The sequence below is a fragment of the Falco punctatus genome (assembly GCF_963210335.1).
Source record: "Falco punctatus genome assembly, chromosome: 1".
NCBI classification, from domain to species: Eukaryota; Metazoa; Chordata; class Aves; order Falconiformes; family Falconidae; genus Falco; species Falco punctatus.
The window spans coordinates 31,428,143-31,445,752 of record NC_137580.1 but is presented as its reverse complement, the minus strand read 5'-3'; the positions used below and the strand labels follow the sequence as shown (position 1 = coordinate 31,445,752).

The 17,610-nt window shown below is 37.3% G+C and overlaps 1 protein-coding gene across 3 annotated transcripts in view; it reads left to right on the top strand.

Annotated features, from left to right (window-relative positions):
• STIM2 (stromal interaction molecule 2) overlaps window positions 1-17,610 on the top strand; it is a 73,792-nt gene that overhangs the window by 11,233 nt on the left and 44,949 nt on the right. The window contains exon 1 of one of the 3 annotated variants that reach the window (XM_080386197.1): window positions 6,850-9,664. The exons of the other annotated variants lie outside the window; for them this stretch is intronic. The gene's annotated coding sequence lies outside the window, so the exon portion shown is untranslated. Of the gene's footprint in view, window positions 1-6,849; window positions 9,665-17,610 lie in introns of those variants that run through there. 3 annotated transcript variants of the gene reach the window in all.

Below are 17,610 nucleotides of genomic sequence, written 5' to 3'. Positions count from 1 at the left end.
TGGGAGGCGTTATCAACTGGGATTTTTCAAGTTAAGGACTGGCAAAATTTTTGCTGGCGCTGATTGAATTCATAAATTGATTTTATTGAACTGTTTTTCTTTTGTTGATTTGCACTGGTTTGCAGTCTTCTAAGTAGTATCTGAAGGCTGAAATTCCTTTCCTGCCAGAAGTTTGTAAAATTACAATGACTTTTTTGGTTTTGATTTTTTTTTGACCACTTTTAGTTTTCTATGCCCAAAATGCTGTCAACAGCAGATTAACGTTCTTACAGAAGCCAAAGAACAAGATAGCCATTGTTTTGTTACCCAATTTATTGCTTTTATTCTTTAAATATGAAAGTAGTAGTTGATTATTCACTTGGATAGATTTTTTTGAATTTTTAGCACTTTTAATAAGTGCTTCTTTAACTCTTGTCACTTGTTGTTCTGATACTGGTTTTCTTGTGCCTGTGAAATGTTTGAGAAGACTTTAAGGCAGAGAGTTAAGCATACCAACCGACGATGACCCTGAGTTTTCAGAATGCTGTGTTAACCTGCTTAAAGGCTAGACGTAGTGCCTTGCTCTGTCATGAGAGAACTAGTCTCTAGTATCTTACCTTCAGATCTGACTGGGGGTAAAGTGGAGGTTTTAGGCAGCTGTCGTGTTTTAGGTAGTAGTGTGACAATTTTGAAGATCAATCAGCCTGTTGCTGAAAATCAGTCAATCCGATTTGCTTTGTAAAATGGGATTTCATTTTGTAGCTGCTACCAGGCCACTCTTATTTGCTGGGTGTTGAGGGGAAAATAACTGTAACTTTTCAAACTTTGTGGCCTCTTGTCTTTTTCAAATTTTTTTCTCCAAAAGCTTTCTGAGACTTATTGGAATGAAAATGTTTATTTTGCTGTTGCTTGTACGATTGTGAATACTTTAAGTGAAACTCTTTTTGCCGTGGGGTTCTGCTCTGGCAACTGACTGCAGAAATGTTTCATGAATGTGTCTGGTTCAGTTTGCCTTCTTCAAAATTTTTTTTGGTGTATGTAATAAAAATGAAAGTGGAAGTGGAAACTCTGCTAGTAATGAGGACATTTTGCACATGAAAATTAAGAGAAGTATATTTAGTGTTTGAAGGAGTGAAAATTCAGTTTTTCCGGGTCTGTGCTATACTTTTAGTGATCATAAAGGTCAAGCTTAATTCTGGTCTGTTTATTGGGAGTGTAGTAGGACACTTGCTAGAAGCAGGAAGGAGCATGTATTTCAGAGCTGTAATTAAGTTTTCTTTGGCAAGTTTTGCATTCAGAATTTTGGGAGAAGACAGGCTTAAATATGTAGTTCTCTGGCATTTCTGCACGTGTGAGAACTGAAAACATTAACTGTAAACTGCTGTGGAAAACGATGGCATGTGTCCTGGGATCACCATGGTTGCTACCATTTGTACAACTGCTTGGATATTTCAAAGAGCTCCTTCTGTTTGGCTAGGTAGTGAATTTAAGATCAGAAGTTGAATATAGAGCATCCTGTATTGTGTGGAATTAAAGCATTTAAGACATTTCTGAAGGTTTTTTTTTCTTAACCCCGGGGTTGTTGGATATCTAGTGGAGAGCATAATTCTTAGATATTTTCTTAGTATGTGAAGTAAGTTAGAGACATATAGTAGAGGGTGAATTATGATGTTCATACTGGTGCTAACACTAATAATGAAGTGCTCAAAGTATTGCAGTTGAAATGCTAGGGTGAGGTAAATACTGTACTTTTCCTGTGCGTCTTGTCCAAGATTATAAGTAGACTTATATTTGCATGAATAATGTGCCTTTGGCTCTGACATGTTCACTTGTTTTATCAAATAGCCTCCCCTGATGGTCTCAGACATCTTACTTAGAAATATTTTGAAACTTGCTTCCTCTTTGGCCTATCTTAAACTTCTGTTAAACATAGATTACTTCAAAGTGCAAGTTGTAGTTAGTTTGGCACACAGGCAAACCCATTTGATTTACAGATGGCATGTTAGGCATTCTCTGTTTACTAATTGAAATGAAGCAATGCTTCTTCCAGAAAGGGTTGAAACATGTGGGATGGATACTGGTGGGGTAGAGGGCTCAGAGTGGAGGAGAGCAGCCGGCCCCAGCAGCAGCTGTTGCTGCCACACTGGTGGGTATTTCCAGCAGTGAGCCTGCTTCCTCCTTCTCCTTGGCTTTTCTGCCTGGCTGTTGCTCATGCCAAGGCTATTGTTATTATACTGAATTTTGAGAATGTGGCATCATTTGGGAGCTAGTGTTTCAGATCATGTGGTGGGAGAAGCATGCTTGGGTAGCAATTACTATGCACACTTTCCTGCTTCGCCTATTCATTATTTTAATTTGTTGTTTACTATTGAGTTTGTAGGGGCCCCAGAGGTGTTAAAAGGCCCCCATGGAATTACTTGATCAGAAGCTTTAAGGATGGGATTCATTTCACATCTGTTGAGGTGTTGGCATCTGAGGTAGGAATCTGGGCTCCTGTAACACAGTAAATTTGTTTTGTCATGAGGTAGAAAGCTCTGTTGAGACAGGTGGGACACACCACTAACTCGACTTGCTGTGTCAGATTTCTTTTGAGTGTGAAGAGGACACTTCAGATTTAAGGGAAGAAATTTTGTTGTTCTGGCTTTATACGAGAACTGTTCTAGCAACAGTACTTCATCCTGTTTAAGGAGCCTCTAACCTGTTTACATTTATATCTAAACTTAAACGCTTTCTGAGCCAAGTATTTTTGGCATGTTCCTTTAATGTATTTAAGTTTTTATATGCTATATGATAAATAATTGCTGCTCAGGTTGGATATTAATTTGGCATTTATGTTCACAGTGCTTCTTAAGTGCACTTAAGTTTTTTGTTTTCTGTGTCACTTAGCTTTAAAATGTTGCAGGATTAGGTTTCAGCCAATCAGTAATACTACCTAGGAAGCTATAATTAATGTGTTAGGGGAGGGGAGGTGGCGTTAACTCCTTCTCCCCATCTTTGATAACCTTATTAGCCATGATTTATTACTTTCAGAAGGTTTGAGGCTTCTTAGTAGATGACTTACCTACTAGAGAAGATGATCTATGCTTGAATTCACTTAGCTTTTGAACTGTTTTACAGAATTCATCTGAGTGGTTGGGTTGCAGTGTAAGGAAATTAATTTTTTTTTAGGATTTAATGTTTCATAATGTATTTTGTAAGATTCTTCTAAATGTCTTATCCATTGAGTCATGCTGTTGCATTTGTCTTGCCTTGCCTCCTCCACCCCAACAAATCTTGTGCATGTTTTAGATGTTCTGATTGTGTACCCCAACCTCCTTAACAGGCTTTCTCACCGCATTTGATTCACTGCTTATTTTTTGCTCCAGTTTGAATGAAAAAGAAATACTGAAAAGCCAAATCCAGCCATCCTGTATTGCTATTTGATGCAGGAATTGTGTGGGTCTTGTAAAATGCTGGTTACAACAGCACATAACTGAAAATGCTGTGTTCCAGAATGAATTTACATGCTTTGCTGGATTTTTTTTTTCTCTGTGTGTGTCTGTAATGTGCTTAGATGGTTTTAGACCTATCTGCCAATGTTCATAAGAAGTACCAGAAGTAAAAAGCAGACTGCCATCAGTTAATGTGGTTCTGAAGCTCTTAACAGAAATACTTTGGATATGTAGGTAAGACTGAAGCACAGCTATAGAAAAAGGAAAGAATGATTCCACCTCTGCATTAATTGCATCTGGGAACTTCAAGTAACACTTTGTACTTCATAGCAGAATGTTGTGCTAAATTAGAAATTGTGATACCCTCGCCCACAATTGTTCAGTATCATGCAACTGTGATTGGTTTAGTCATGAGCAGAATACTGGGCTGCCTACTCTGTCTTTGCAAGCTACCATGGCATTGGAGTTGCTCTTAGTGGTTCATTACTATTCATATCTGTTTTGCAGATGAGAGCTGTGGGCAGTGTCTTTTTCTGATGGCACGGACTTATATTTGAAAGATACCAGGGACAGAGAAAACCCATAATCTTCAGGAATGTTTGGTGACATGTAATCTGCAGCTTGTTAGGAGTCTATGGTTGTCCTGTGTTTGAGGATCTTTGAGTAGTCATTCAGAATATCTGACAGGATTCTCCAGAGTTTCTGTTCCCTTTTTGTACGAACATTGGAATCTGCAGAGAACTCTTACCTGTTATATCTGACTAATGCAAGTTCTAATAAATCAACATTTATGCTTAAGTTCTGTACTGTATTTCTAAGCACAGCTGAAGGTTTTTCATATAATTAAGGCTTCTAGAAATCTGCAGCGTAACTCTTTATATGCAAATTTTCAACAGCTAAATGATATATTTAGGAGTAGTGATTTGTCTAGTATACAATGACTTATTCTGACATGTAATTTTTTTAATTAATGTCTTTTCTTCCTCAGGCGAAACTCTGGCTTTGGATGCCTGTCCAACATTACCTTCACTTTTGGTTACACCTGCTATTTACCTCCTCAGCTGGGTGTCCAATGGAACTTGCTAAGCAATGTGTTCAAAAGAAAACATTTCCAAAAGTAGATTTCTGTTCAGCTTTTGCTTTTATGTTGTTTATAAGGTGGCTCAGTTCAGAGAGTGGGTGAAAGATATGACAGTGAGTACTTGAGAGATCTGGAGTTTGTTCTTAATAAATATCATGCAGAGCCATTTAGATTAGTTAAGGCCTTATTACTGTCTGAATTTGTTTTGTCTTTTTGTGTTTTCTGCCTAATTAATGAACACCTGTATCATTGCACTCAGAGTTGATCGTCGACCCAACGCTTAATTTTGGGAATGGTTTTTGGGTTGTCTAATGCACTTAGATTTGCAAAAGGACCTTTATATGAGGTATTACAGCATTAATATCTCCTCTGAACTGGAATTTTACTTGTGTATAGTGATGCTAGTAAATAACTGAATATTACATGAATATGAAATACTCCATAATTACAAGTAGTGTAGTCAGCTTTCAGCAAAAGGTGTGTCTGTCAAAATTAACTCCTCTGTTCTGTCCATGCACCTGCTTGGCATAGTGTTTACTGTGCTAGCCAGCTGTTACTGTTGTCCAACCAGACTGTAGAAAGAACAAATAGGAAAATCACAGGCAAATAAGAGTAAGTAATGACAAGTTACCAGTACAGCCTCATGAATGTTCAACAGAAGATGGATGCTGGCTGAACATGGGTAGAAGAGAAGCTAAGTAAAAGTTGCCAGTGGAGTGAGGTATAGGCCAGGGGAAAGATCTGTCAAGGGAGGGTGGCAAAGATTGTGTGTGCTGCACAATGCATTGTAAAAATGCTGCGTCTGTCTAGAACAAAGTACCTTGGCATTAATGGCATTCAGACATACAAGTCATTAGGATACTAGTTGTGACAGATTTGTTTTGTGTAGGATTTAAAGGGTTGCACACGCAGTTCCCAGCAGTAAACAAGTTGGGGAAGCTGGGAAATGTTGCTTTGGATTATTTCTTGTCTCATTTTTCTGGTGTGTGTGTTCATGTAAGTAAACAATATTTTGTCATAGATGTTTAAATAACAAGTATAAAGCAAAACAGAAATGCTAAATTAAGACATGTCTTTAGTTATGTGGTTTATTTTTATATGAGAAACATGGTGATTCTGAAATTTTCCACTCTGAGGGTGCCTGGCAGGTTGCAGTGTGGATTCTTTATTCCACTCATAGCATATTCCTGCATGCTTTTGTTACTTGACTGAAAGTTAGTTAATTCACTGATAAAGCTTTAGGGTAACATTTAGTAATTGGTTTACTTCTTTGAAAAACTTACTTTAGCAGAATTTGTGTTAGTGTATGCATGAGACGTGATTGTACAAAAATTAGTAGTACTGAAATTATGCCATGAGAAAACCTAAAGGCTTTTTTCACTTTTCTGTAAGTAATTTAGCCTTACTTATGAGTACTTGTTTACGTCTGAAGAATTGGATAACAGATAACATACAGGGATGATTGTATGCATGTATCTTTCTTCTGTTACTTAAATTTTTAAAAGAATTAATGGAATCAAATTTTGGATGTGACCGCAGATCTTTACAGACCACCAAAATACTGTGTTGGGAACAAAGTGATATTGGTCGGTATTTTTACTGCTTTTAAAAAAGGCCAAACTTGTATTTTGATAGAGCATCTATCACTGTTATTCAGAACAATTTTGCTGAAATTTCATTTTGTGATAAGAGAGAGGATTCAGTTCCGGTGGCATCAACTTTTACTAAAATGTTGGTGTCTGCTGTTTTAAGAGAAAATCCATGTATGTTATTTGTGGTGTTGTAATGTGGAAATCCATAGAGGCTCTTTGGGGAATTGTAGTTTTTTTTCCAGAGATGGCTCTTTCAGATGCTGTTACTCACAAATATGCTTTTATGCATATTGTTGTGCATTTCTCCCCCCTCACTGGTCCAGAGGTGATCAGTTAAAACATTGTTTAAGAACATATTCATTGTTTTACAAAATCAGAGAAGTAGCTTATCTAACACATGGAAATAACCATCTACCAGGGGCTTGAGAAAGGGATATTGTGAGAAGTCTCTAGCACATAGTTGCAGCCCAGTGATTCAGTATGACTCTTCCTACAGAAAACTTTACTAGTTGTTTTATGTCCTGAAGTGTGAAGGATTGTTCCTGTCTGCTTGGTTTTTATCTTACCTAAAATAAACATGGCTTTTTGTTCCACCATGTAGATCTCACTTTGAAGAAAGTTTAGTGTCTTGGATGTGATGATCAGCAGGACTCGTTGTTGTTAAAGGCAGGGTTGGTTCTTTTTGTGTTTTGTGGTTTGTCTTTTTTTTTTTTGTTTGTTTGTTTTGGTTTTTTTTCTGTGTTTTGGGGTTTTTTTGTGAGGTTTTTTGTTTTGTGGTGTTTTTTTGAGTTTTTTTTTGTTAGGTTTTTTTTTGTTCTTTTGTTACCTAGTAGCCTTTCAAAATACTGTCAGTTGGGGGAAAAAAATTACTATTTGGTTTATTTTTCTCTGCTTTGTTTTCTATTGTATGCTGTTTGCTTATGAAGATGTCCCCTTCCTTTGGAATTATGCTCATTCTGTTTGGAGATGGGCAGAACAGCACACTGAGTTGAATCAAAGAAGGTGTAATTACCTCTGCATTTCTCTGTTTAGTAATTTTTAATAGCTGCTTATTAAGCAAACAACTTAATGGAGTTAATACCAATTAGCAGTCTTTCTGGTAAGAAATTATCTGCTAAAACATTCCACTGTGCATAACTACCTCAGGTGACTGACTGCACAGATCAGCAATGGTCAGTTTTTCTGCACCTTCCCCTCCACACAGCTCAGGCTTGGATTTCTCTTCAAATTGTCATAGATGGCGTTTGCTGTTAACATGCTTTACTTTGTCAACAGCAAAATTCAGTAGGAAGGAAGGAGGTTGTTATGCTTGGTATAATTTCTGCAATTGAATTTGTAACTATTCAGCATTAATGGGGAAAAAAATGAATGTCTCAGTTTTTGTTTTGGGTATAAACTGCCTGGGTGTGAGCCTGTGAGTGTAGAAGATTTGTACCACACGTTGTGTTCAAATTTTTCTGCTGCATTTGTGTCTTATTTCTGAAAAAGTTGTCTTTGGTTTGGTTTTACATGTTGTACCATCTCTTCTATTGAGTACAACAGCTAATGAAAAGGATTTTGTATAATTTATTGGCTGATGAATTTGCTTTCAGGTAAAATACTACCTTCAAAAAACAAAGTCAGCGTTTTCCAGACAGAACTGAGTGTAGCTGTTTTTCTCCTAGAACATACGGAATATTTATTGTATTGACAACGGAAGAGAAAACTCAAGGCACTCTGGTAGGCTGAGTAAAAGGCAGGCATTAAGGGGAAGTATATTTTTTGCTCATTTGATAAACATTTTATGTTAAACAGCGAACAAATGGAGGAGAGTCCTTCAGGAACCTATTGGCTCTGTGTGACCAAGCATTCCTGTGGATCCAAACTGAAACTAACAACAAAAAATTTTCTTGATTTCTGCTGATAACATGTTTTATGTACCAAATGATGAATATTGCCACCTTTTTTTGAGTAACTCCCAATAAAAAGGAACATCTTATTTACATGTTGTGCATAAACATGCTCAATTTTTCTTTGACAATGTTGCTTAGATTCTAGTGAGTTACAGTGACTTCAATTCAATATGTAATTATGGGAATATTGTTTCCTTCAGTTTCATCACCCTTATCCCTAACAGAAGGCAAAGTGTCTAAAAAAATAAACAAAACCCAACCAACCAAAGCAAAACTCATCACCTATAAATGCATGTTTTCATCGCACAAAAATGAAATTCTGTTCTTGCTTTGAGGGAAATTAAGAATAGGGAAAGCAAAATGCTTACATGGTTGGGTGGTGGTTTTATTTTTTTTTTTTTTTTTGGTTGTTCTGGCTTAATGGAGAAGTCCTAGGTGGGATAAACAAGTGGGCAAGACTTTGATGTACTAAATATTTCTGTAGCTTGTTTGAATCATGCTGTTTTCCTGGCTGTGAATTGAACATGCAAAACCACAGACTAGTGGTTCTAGCCATAGACTGCTCAGTGGTGTGCTAAAAGTGAACATGTTTGCTCTGCAAGTCCTGCCTGAGGTGTGAGCAAGCTGAGCTGAGTATTTGCACCCATACAGAAAATCTCAAGACTGACTTATGAAATCAGCTGTCTGTTGTCTTCCTGATTAGTTAATGACATGCCACAGAGGCTGCAGCTTCAACTTGCGCTGGGTTTGTGCTGCAGTTTATTCTTCTGTCTCATGCAAGGGGCCTTGAGGTGGCTGGGCAGTGGAGCTTTGATCAGTTAGGGAAGATGCTAATGAGGAGAGAGGCTTTTGAGTCAGTTTGCAATCTCTGAGGTGACAGGAAGACACCATGCAGCAGAGGTGGCTGAATGTTTGGCCTGATTCCCTTGTTTCTGTTTGAAATCTCAGAGGCGTGGCTCCTATCACCCACATCTTCATGTGGGTGGATAATAGACTGCAGAAACCGATTAATCAAACTAGTGTACAGTGTGCAGGCAGAGCTGGGGTGGCACTGTAGGATTTGGATTGAAGTGCTAGGGGTGACTGAACAAATTTTGAGCTCTGGCATTTTTCTGAAGGAAGATGTAACGTTGAAACTGTTGCCAAGGTTTGTTGGTTTAAAATTGCCATTTGGCTTAATTTGGACAAGGTTGAAAACCGTGCTCAAATTCTTCCTCCCTTGAGGATTTGATGGGGCAGGAGTTAAGTAGGTCAGTGGGCCCGTGCTCAGTTATTGGTATATGAAGTTGGTATATATTACTGTAGTTTATTATGTAGCAATAACTATGGGATTAGAAATAAAAATATTGTGAGAAAAGGTAGGTCTTCATAGGCCATTTGTATCAAGATGTCCCTGTGAAAAATAACAGCTAAAATACTGTCTGTCTTCATTTTGATTTTATCTAGTGGCTTGCGTTTTGTTACTTTGGATGTCATGTATTTAGTAACTATGTACAAACATTTGCCCTCATGAGTTTTTTGTGCATATATAGAAGCATGTAATTCTGACAAATGCTGATCTAATTTGAAAACTGCAAGTGAGTATTTAAGCGTATAAAAGGTTGTCTCCTTTTATGACAGCCCTCACCCTCTTGCTGTCTCTCTTTCGGAGTCATTTCAAATTGGCCTGCAGCTAGAAAGCCCTTTCAGGTAAGAAAAGAGTGTGCTTGTGTTCATTTAAGGAGTTGTTTTTTTTGGTTTTTTTTAAAGTGTATATATGATATTGCATATAATAGAGAGTGGGCAGGAATTACTTGTTATTTTTTAGAATAAATGGAATACTTGCCTTTAGAGTAAAAGTATGTGAAAATGCATGTTCTGGAGCTGGGTATTTCGTTTGTCACCCCACTGGTCTGCATTTGAGTAATTTCTTCTCTTTGACCTCTTATGGAAAGGGACACTTAAATGATGGTGAAAGGAATGATTCTTTTCAAGGCAGTGCTTTGGTAGCAACATAGGGTTGCATTTTTTAGTAGTGTAGGTTTTATTTTTTATCATCTCTGCAGGTATTTGCAGAATTCTATTGTCATTTGAAAGATTGTACTTGGCTATCAACTATCCTGTTATCAAAGTTGGGGTTTTCCTTTAATAATTTCTGTAAGTTTTTGTCATTCTGTACTTGGAGTAGTAGGTATTTAATTTTTGCCCCAGTCTAGTAGTATTGCGGTCTTTTCCGTGGCTTTAAAATAATGGTGTAATGCTTATTTTAATTGCCAAGCTAAAAGAATTCCTATTCTATTAATCATGTTTTACTACAACACATAATCCTTTGTAAGGGATCAGTAAATCAATAGCCATGTGATCTCCTATGAAACAAGGGATTTAAAGAACTCCAGTGTTTATTATTAAAACTTGGCTTGAAATAATTACACTTTTTTAAAAAAAGAACAAAGAATCTTTTATACGCTGCAGAGATTAAATTTTACTGCTAGTAATTTACATTACCTGACTTCTAGAGTCTCAATACTTGTAGATTAAAAAAAAAAAGCCCAATTAAACTTGCAATTGTCGGCACCAGTAAATTTGGTAAACTTAAATAATGGTTTGATAAGTTGAGTTTTATATGTTGGTTTACTGTTTGAGATTAAGTACTGTTACTTTAAAATGTTAATAGCTTTGTTCTGCTTACTAGGTAAGCTATTCCTGGCAAGTATTAGAGAAAGGGTTATAGTTAATTGCATTAAAACCCACCTATCAATAAATAATGCTCAAGTTCAGTGTGCAGTTACATGAAACAGCTGATGTGGTTCAGAAAAGCTTGGAATAAATTCTTAGTAGTGTTATGGTTGAGCCCTGGTTCTACATCAGGGTTTGCATCTTCTGTAAGGTGCTCCTGTTGGTAGTTACACACAAATGAGCTCTGAGCTCAGTATTTTTCATGCTGAGGTAGAACTTCTTTCAGTGTAAGCACTGAACTCGATGGGAATAGATTTGGGTACCTTTTCAAGGTATTGGTTGCATTAATTCTGCGTATCTCCTTAATTGCACTTCATTTTATCTGATTGCGGTTGCTTCTCTGTAGTAGTGTATTTCATACATGCAAGCATTTCTGCAGCTTTCTAATCAAAATATGGGTAAAGTCTAAGGTTAAAAACATAATATTAGTGAATACATTGAATGTTTTTGTAAGGTGCTTTTGTTAACACTGCTCTATGTAGATCAGTAAAACTGATGGCTTACTATCTTACCTCCTTTTCTACCATTTCCACACCCTTCTCTTTCCCTTCCCCCTGCTATTGACTGCAATTTGGCTAACAGCATCTTGAATCTTATTTTTGATCAAGATTGCAGTTGTAGTGCAGTAACTTATGTAATGCTTTTTCATAAATTACTTTTTCTGCTTATAGAAACAGTGGAATTTTTGCAACAACCCTGTCTTTTCTCTTCTTCCCTTCTCCTTCTGCATGTGAAAATTGTTAACCCTTCTCAAAATCTTTGTATTTCAGCTTGTGTAAATGTCAGTAAAGCCATTAATTTTTTTTTTAATATATTCATCCCTAGAGAATCTGAAATACCTCAATTTTTAAATTGCTGAAAGGGAAGCTGAGGCTTCTTACCAAAACAGCACTGAATATTATTGGAGCTTTAGAAAACTAACAGTGCAAGATAGTTTCTTTGCTTTAGCTATGTCACAAATATGTAGGCTTTTGCAATAGGTATCTCATTTAAAAGTACAGGTTGTCATTTATTTGGGGCTAAATGTAGCCACGTAATGTAGAATTTTTTAGCTTTGTTACCTTCGTAAGTTTGTGTGTACAAAATGTCTCCTAATGTGAAATGTATTTCTTATGGAGACGCAAAGTAATGTTATACAATATAGTGTAGCTTTAGAAAAACCTTATTCTTGAATGAACATGCCTGTTCTAGTTGTGATGAAATCTTTCTTCTGAATGATGATCACCCTATTTTTAAACTCTGGGCTTCTACAAGCATCTCAATTCTTGACACCGTGTTTTCTTTATTGTCTTTCAGTATGCTTTAAGTTCTGCTGAAACTCGTATCTCTTTATTATATTCAAAGTATTGGTTTGAACTGACGTGATGGTAAAACTATACAGATTTTGCAAAGGTATTCCTGAAGGATAAGTTCATTTGTATGCATTCTTTCATTATGCATATGCATTCCTCCTGTCATTGAAAGGCAGTAAAACCTGTGCACAGATGTCAAGGCTGTAAGAACCCATTTGGGTTTTGATCAGGATTTCCCAAGGGCTTCTTCAGGCTTGCCTTGATTTTTCTTCTGTTTATTATCATTAGATATTTAAAACTTCGGGATGTAAATGTGGTGGGTCAGCAACTTCTTCACGACAGCAGGCTTCCTAGTAGCATCCTAGGAACAGATGGTGAGGATACAGCTGACATTTCATAAGTAAGTATGACTACTGGTGTTACATTTTTATTTGTATTTGTGAATTGGAGCCCTCAGTTCAGTATCAGGGGCAGTTGTTACTCTAAAATCTGCCTTTCAAAAGAGATGATAGAAATGCTGATTGAAAGGGACCACTGAATGTCAAACCTGTGCTTTGAGCAAGAATGTTACCACTGCAAGAAAAGGTCATCTGGCCAGCTCCTGAAAGCCTCTAAGGGTGAAGAGTCCACCTCCTCTGAGTAGCCTGTCCTAATGCTGCAAAGCCCTTCTAGCAAGAAAGGGTACCCTGATGTCTAACCTGATGGTCCCAACGCATAGTTTAACTGTTGCCCCATGTTACATGCTCTGCCCTTACTGAGGAGGATTTGCAGCCTGTGTCAAGTAGTTAGTTGCAGACCACTATTAGATCACCTTAGCCCTTCTCTTTACAGGACTAAACAAATTAGTTTCTTGAAAGCTGGCGGTCTTGAAATTATGTAGGATTGAAACTCTGTTTTATTTTAATCTTAATAAAATTGAAGCAGCTCATTGAGCATAAGATTTGGAAGGCTAAAGTTGTAAAAATGTGTAGTATTAATGGATTAAAAATGAGCCCCCAAAACAAAGAAAAGGCTGCATGCTGCAAGTATGTGTGTATTCATGTGTATAGATATGGCCAAACAATGCAACATTTTACCGGGGGGGGGGGGGGGGGGGGGGAGAGAAAGAAGCCCACAAACAAAAAACCCCACAAATGGCCAAATAAAAACAAACCAAACTTGAATATCCTAGGTTGTTGGTTGATTTGTTGCAAAAATATAATCTGTTTCTATATAGAAGATATGTAATGTTTTGCTTCAGTGTTAAGTACTTCAAAACGTGCGTACTTTAAAGAATTTTCTGCATGGACTTTTTTTTGTGTGTTAGATAATCACATCTGAGTAGGAACAAGTAGGCTTTGGAGAGAAACCAGGTGAAATCACATGTGGAAAGGTTCTTTCATTCAACTAAGTTTAAGAAGGCATCTGAGCAGGAAATGGTATAATTTTTTACTACTCCAATGAGAAAAAGATGGAGAATTTATTACTCCAAACATAAAAGCTTCAGACTGTTTCTTGAGAGTATTATCTTGCATGAGATAGGGTAATTAGTAGCTCACAAATAAGTAAATTTTTAGACTTGTTTAGAAACCTTTGAAATTGAATTTCTGATGTACCTGGATGGAAGACTTTTTTTCTTTACTGCCTCGACTTTCCTCCTTTAAATAAATCTTAAGATTTTTAGATAGAAAAATTAAATTTTAGAGAAAAGTAAGTAAGGAAGAAATGGAGAACTTAATTGATAATTGCGAAGCTAGTAGGGTAGTGGGTTAGTAGTGTAATCTGTCTAGTGTAGGCTGTTTGCAATGTTATCATAGATGAAGGAAGCAAGAGAACTGCAAGATAGCTATCTGCCTACAGTATAGTAAGCATACTAAACTTTCAGTTTATGATGCTACCATTTTGAAGTAACATATTAAACCCATGGTTTTCAGATTTCAGTTCTTGTCTCGTAATAGTCCCAACTTTGTCACATATAAAAATAATGCTGTTCTTTGCATGTGTCTAAGACTTTTAGTTCATATTGTTTCCAGAGGGAATTTCTGAATAGGAGTGGAATTTTCTGGGTGTATACTTCTAGTTTGAAAATTTTATATTAACTTTTGGTAATATTAACTGAGTAGGTTTAAAAATACTACTTTGTTTTTTGGATTTTTGTTGATTTTAGAGGCAGCTTCACCTGGCTTTTGTTTGGCATTGGTAGAAAACTTGTGTGAAGAAAACTTCAACAAACATTTTAAATGTCAGAAAAGTATTTGTGTTTTATCTGTTTTAATGTTAACTGGAAACTTTACCATGTGTTAACTTCTATGTGTGAATTTAAATATGACTAAAGAAATGAAACAAAGGAGGAAATATTTTCCTTTGTGTTTTAATAGAGTAAATAAAGAATGTAGTTCTGTGTCATGGAGCATAAGGCATAGTTGCCCACGAGCCATCAGTGTGCCCTGTGGCCAAGAAGGCCAGTGGGATCCTGGGGCACATTAGGAGAAGCATGGCCAGCAGGTCGAGGGAGGTGATCCTGCCCCTCTGCTCTGCCCTGGTGAGGCAGCATCTTGAGTGCTGTGCCCAGTGCTGGGCTCCCCAGTTCAAGAGAGACAGGGAACTGCTGGTGAGGGCCCAGCAGAGGGCTACCAAGATGATGAGGGACTGGAGCATCTCCCTTATGAGGAAAGGCTGAGAGAGCTGAGCCTGTTTAGCCTGGGGAAGAGAAGACACAGAGGGGATCTTATCAAAGTCGGCAAAAGTCTTAAGGGTGAGTGTCAAGAGGCTGGGGCCAGGCTCTTTTCAGCAGTGCCCAGCAACAGGACAAGGGGCAACAAGCACAAACTGCAACACAGGCAGTTCCTTCTGAATATGAGGAAAAACTTCTTCACTTTGAGGGTTTCAGAGTACTGGAACAGGTTGTCCAGAGAGGTTGTGGAGTCTCCTTCTCTGGAGACATTCAAAACCCATCTGGACGTGATCCTGTGCAACCTGCTCTAGGTGAGCCTGCTTTAGCAGGGTGGTTGGACTAAATGATCTCCAGAGGTCCCTTCCAACCCTGACCATCCTGTGATTTCTGGTAACTGTTACCCATTTTTCTGCTATCCAACTGTATGTTGATTGTGCTCAGTATTCCTCAGAAATTCAGAATGTAAAAAACATTGTCCTCCTGCCCCCAGCAGAGGACTTGGTATAAAAATTGCTTTGAAATGGTTACAGACAAGAACTGGATTTAAAGGGAAGATTTATGACCTACAAATCTTTCTGTTAATATAGAAAAAATTAAAACATTTATGCTGGTTGGTAGATGTGACTGACAAAGAATAGTTGGTATTTGGATGTCAGCTTTGTCAGGCATTGCATTTAGGGCATGAGAATAGACCTTGGAGATAAAACCTGAGAATGTATGTACTTTGTATTTGATTAAACCAAAATTAAATGGTGAAGTAGAATAGTATTACAAAATATGCTTCTCTTTGAGATGTGAATGAAGAACTTAAGATGTTTTTATTGTCTATGGAGGCCATAAACCATGTACAGAACAGCTAACAACAAGACAGAAACTCTAACATATTTGAAAACAAACCTTGTTTATTCTATATGTTCTATTTGTAACATATTTCTGTTTCCATGGGAAACAGAAGTTTGCATGTGAAATCAGCTTCCTGGGATTTTTGAAAATGAGATCTAATTGAATGTGTTTAATTAGAATGAATCTTTGACAGTTTTGATTTACTTTTGCTTATGCTTAATGGTGGGCAGGTGGCTTTTTTAATTTTTGGAAGTTACTTCCTTTCTGATATTGAAAATGATGGACTGCCTGTACGTGTTGATATTTGATATATTAAAAAAAGGTAATGTGGCGGAAACACTTATGTCTATTGGAATTTGGCTCTGTGCCTGTTTTCCTACTTATGTCTGTTGCAGGGAACAAATAGCAACAGAAGCAGTGGTAATTCTGTGCATGAGATCCCCAGTTCCATTTGCAGTATATGTCTGGCAGAGCTTAAAAACCAATGAAGGATATGATTTTTCATGCTTTAGCCCTTTCAGGTCTCATAACCACTAATATTGATTTGTATCTGAAGTCTTCTGTAAGACTCTAAAGTATACAATGACATTTTATGTTTAAATAGACATATATGTATATATGTCATAAAGTACCTGTAATGACTCCTGTTAAGTAAAGTAGTGATTGTCTGGAAAAAGCTTACTGCCCTTCATTTCATCTTGATTTTTACCCATGTGTGTCAGGAGCCTATATTGGGAATTAAACGAAGACTTGAGTAAATTACATATTTCTTAGTGTCATTGGTTACCTTTAAAGGTATCTTATACCAATGTTCTTTTACAATTGGTTGTAACCTCAGTTGTCACAGTGTTAAATTTTAAAATATCTTTAGACTTTCTCGTTCTTTCCTTTGAGTTTTCCATAAGTATTTTCCTGGCTGTTCTCTTCAGAAGTCTGCGAATAATAAAAATTTTAAAAAGCCTCTAAACAAAACAAAAAACCCTGAAACACAAACTCCCTTGGCTTTATGTAGCCAAGTGTCATAGTTTGTCAAGTTTGGAAGTTTGGGACAGGTCCTATTATTTTGCTCTTTTTATAGTCCTGTGTATGGAATTCTTAATGCATGCTCTGGCTCCTATGATTTGGAAACTGGTCAAAAATTTGGAGCTTGAATGAAGGAAGTACATAAACTGTATAAATACTTGGGGCAGATATGAGGCTAACGGACACCCTGAGCTTGCTAGTGTAAGTTTGTAGAGATTAGGTGTCTCTGAAGTCCTGCTGTTAATACAGCCGAAGCGGGCTGTGCGTGGAGCTTGTGACTTCTGTAGGCTTGCTGGGGGAGCCTTGGAGAAAGGACAAATTGTGAGCTTGCCAGCAGTGGTGTTAGAAACTGTTTTGCAAATCTTGTGGAATGTTTTATCTGTTTGCTATTACTCTAGCTCCTGCTATAGTGTTACAAAAGTCAGTTTTAGCTTTTATAGGCCACAAAATCTACTTGACAAAATGCAGATTGCCTCAGGTGTTTAGTGTTGTATTTAAAGTCCAGCCATGACATCAACTTGTTGCAGGTAACTATGTATTAATTTTTTCCACTTGATAATTGTTAATTGCAATAAGTCATCTAGGACACGACCTTATCTTACGTCTCCTAGTAGAGAAAGCAAGGATGTAAAAAAAAAAAATAATGGAGCTGGAGTTCACCGCTCAAGTCATGTAGATTTTGTTCCACTGCATTAATTCCATTTTTCAGTTTATTGCTCACCTGCTGTGTTGCTGGCTGGATTCATATGTAACATAGGGCACGTCAGGACTGGGCTTAGCAGCAGCACTGGCTGTAAAGTGCAGCTCTGCCTGCTTCTGCATGGGTTTCCTCCTCCTCCTCTTTTGCTGTTGCAAGTGTTTGTGCAGGCGTATAGAGAACCAATTCAAGCAGAATCGGTTTCCTGGTCCTTCCTGCAGCATGACTGCACAAATGTGCTTACTGTTGGTACAAGGAAGGGAATAGTACATGGACAGAAATGAATGGTGGGGGCACGAGCAGTTAGAATCCTCTTAGCATTAGTCTTTGGCTTATTCTGCTTTAGAGTATATGTGAAATTACTGCTTTGGCTCTTCCTTGCACCCTGAATATGCTCGTGCTCTTTGGGAGC